Genomic DNA, 3,039 nt, shown 5'->3' with positions numbered 1-3,039 from the left:
AGAGGTATTGACGAACCCACCTGCGGAGTCCGTGCTTGGATGGGGCACGATCTCCACTTCTCTCCCAAGAATGAGTTGGGAAGGGAGGAATGCCACCAAAGTAGTCTCCCCAGCAGCAGCGCTTCTGTCCCAGAGGGCTCCAGCTCCAAGTGCCCTGGGCAGGTCAGAGCACTGCTGGGATCCAAGCTCAGTAGCTGGAGGGGAACTTTCCCTGCATGTTTTGCCGACACATTCAGAATGTGGCTGCCAAGCACAATGATTTATTTGTATGTCTTCATTGAGGGCAATTATTTTTTAGCACCTTGCTGAGCATGCTGGGTGATCTCATCTTAGGAAAGAGTTTGTCTCCTTTGGAGTGAACGTGAGAGGTGCAGCCTCCCCTTTGCTTTAGCCAGAAATTCTGTCCTCTCTCTTTGCCCTCTTCCAATATGATGTGGAACCAGGTGACCTCTGTCTCAGCGGAGCCACGCACAGGTTTACCTATAAAACTCACCTGGAGTTGGAAAACAAAAATAAAAACATTGTTATTCTTCTTTTCAAGTTGAAAACATATCACATAAAACTCTAGTCCATAAGTGAACCTCACATGACCAGTGCCTCCCACCCCCAGGTAGAGACAGTGGGGCAGGGTAGAGGAAGCATTGTGAGAGACCTGCAGAAATGGTCAAGGGGACTAAGAGCTCATGGGGACTGAGAATAGGCCAAGCAGAAGACTCTAGGCAGAGGGAAAGTAAAAGAAAGGGAGACTGAGAACCTTCCAGAAGACTTCTGCTTCTTTGGCTGACTGATCAATTTTTCCTCAAACCCTACCCCACTCCTCAACCAGGATTTGAATCCCTGTATCCACTGTGTGTGTGTGTGTGTGTGTGTGTGTGTGTGTGTGTGTGTGTGTGTGAAGTGTGCACTGTAGGGTAGGCAGAAGTGGGGACCACTGTGAACCATAGATGTTTGACTAAGGTGTCAACCCTCCCAAGCACTCGCTCTTCCTGTCCCTGCTCTTTTGGGATCTCCTGTGAGTGACCATTCCCACAGCTTGCTTTTTGCACTGTCCACTCCTTGACTCCCTTTGCCTATCTCTTCCTCTGCTCATGCAACAGTAACCTATAACTATGATTTGCCGACCCCACCACCCGCCCATCTTCTCTAATGTCACGAAGATCTGGCTGGGCAGCATGTGTGTTTCCATGGCCACAATGTCCCAGAAGGGATAGATGGAATGCCCTGGCTTGCTTCAGCCTAAGCAGCAGGAACGAGTATGGTTTCATGGACACACTCAGTTTCCTATCCTATTATGGATACAGTGCTTTATGGAAATATTTTCATCCACCCACAAGACAGTCATGGTAAAACCTGGCCAAAACAGGCCATGAGTCTCTGCCCTGCAAATCACTCAAGGGCAGAACCAGAGCTGAGAGACCAAAGAGGTACATTTAGGGCTGGAGAATCTGGGGCACTTTGTAAGCACCAGAGATTGTGGACCTCAAGAGGATGATACACCTGCTGGTAAGAGCAAGATCTAACTCAAGGGAATTTGCCAAATAACATGCGGCTTCTGAGCACAAACTGGGGAGCCAAAGTTTGGCCGTGCCACTCGCTCACTAGCTGTGTGACTTCAAGCTCGCTTTTTAGCCTCTCTCTACCTTGGTTTCCTTGCCTCAAGAATGAGAATCAGAGCACTTACCTCTGTGGAGCTGACGTGAAAGATTAAACAAGACAGGTTGGCATAAGGTGCTTACAACAGTGCCCGGAGGGAAGAAAGTACCAGGCAAGGATTTATGAATCAAATGCTATGTTTGCTATGAGTGGAATTATTGATCAAAGATTTCATATTTATCTCTACTCATAAGGGTTGTGGAGGGAGCCTGTTTCATCTTTCTTTGTCCCTAATCACCTCTCTTTGAAGTGACACCAGACAGAAGTCCCCCTCCCTTGCCTAGGAGCCCTGTCATCAACTGCTCTCTGTGGCCCATATGAATCCAGGGCAGTGACATCACCAGGTGAGATGGATGTGCTTGTACAAGCAAAGGGATGACGTGCAGGGAGGGCTAGAGACTCCCCGGGACCTGCTTCTCTGCCCTTTGATGTACAGAAGCATCTCCGGGTGACTCAGCTGCATGGCATCATGGGTCATTGTAGCACTGCGGTCGGTCCTATGGCTGGAGAGGGATAGGAGCCTGGTGGAGAGAGAAAAGTGTCATCAGGGTCTTGGGCCAAGGGGATAAGACTGGAATGGTAAGGAGCATGTCTTGTAGATGGGGCTGCACTTCAAATAAGGGCAGGGAAGAGAGATGGTTTGTGAGCTGTTTTGCTTGACTTTTAATGGAGCAGAGTCCTGGCAGACACAGCCTAGGTTGAACACGTCATAGCCAACAATGTGTTGGGTACACTGCCCAACCTCTCACTCAGCCACACAGTGCTCTGTGGAGAGTCAGTGTCTCCTCCAAGCAGTGTTCTGTGACTTCTTGGGAGCGGGGGCTCTCTGTTACTGAAGACTGGGCCACATATCACTATCTGGGGGCAAGGTCAAAACTCAAAATGTGTAATATGGTTTCCACTGAACTGATGTTGCTTTGGTACGTACTATTTTGAAGTCAACGACCCTGGAGTAGATCATCTGGACAAACACACACACACACACACACACACATACAGTCTTTTTAAAGCACATCCTGTTACTTGTGACAGTATGGTTGGACCTAGAGAATATTGTATTACGTGCAATAAGCTGGACACAGGAAGGTGAATAGCATGTGATCTCATTTCATAGAACCATAAAAACAAAATAAAACAAAAAACAGCTCAAGAAAACATGTGCATGTGAGGGTAGAGGTGATGTAGCCTCTGTGATGCATGACCAGTGTGTTCTGAGTATAAAACAGGGCTGTAGCTATCAGTACTGCATTGGATCGTTGAGACTTGTTCTTACCGCACACCCGAAGGTTGCCATGTGGGCTGATGGGTAGGTTCACTGGCTTGAGAGCAGTAATAGTTTCACACCATATGCATAAGTTAAAGTGTGTGTTGAACACCATAAATTAA

The 3,039-nt window shown here is 47.9% G+C and overlaps 1 long non-coding RNA gene across 1 annotated transcript; it reads right to left on the bottom strand.

Annotated features, from left to right (window-relative positions):
* Positions 1–240: 240 nt before the first annotated feature.
* LOC110297523 lies at positions 241–2,019 on the bottom strand. Its single transcript, XR_002378294.1, has 2 exons — positions 1,892–2,019; positions 241–493 (listed from the first exon to the last, which is right to left on the bottom strand). It is a non-coding gene; the product is annotated as an uncharacterized LOC110297523 (long non-coding RNA).
* Between the last annotated feature and the right edge of the window lie 1,020 nt (positions 2,020–3,039).

The sequence above is a fragment of the Mus caroli genome, chromosome 7, assembly GCF_900094665.2.
Source record: "Mus caroli chromosome 7, CAROLI_EIJ_v1.1, whole genome shotgun sequence".
Taxonomy (NCBI): Eukaryota; Metazoa; Chordata; class Mammalia; order Rodentia; family Muridae; genus Mus; species Mus caroli.
This window is presented reverse-complemented; position numbering and strand designations above follow the sequence as displayed.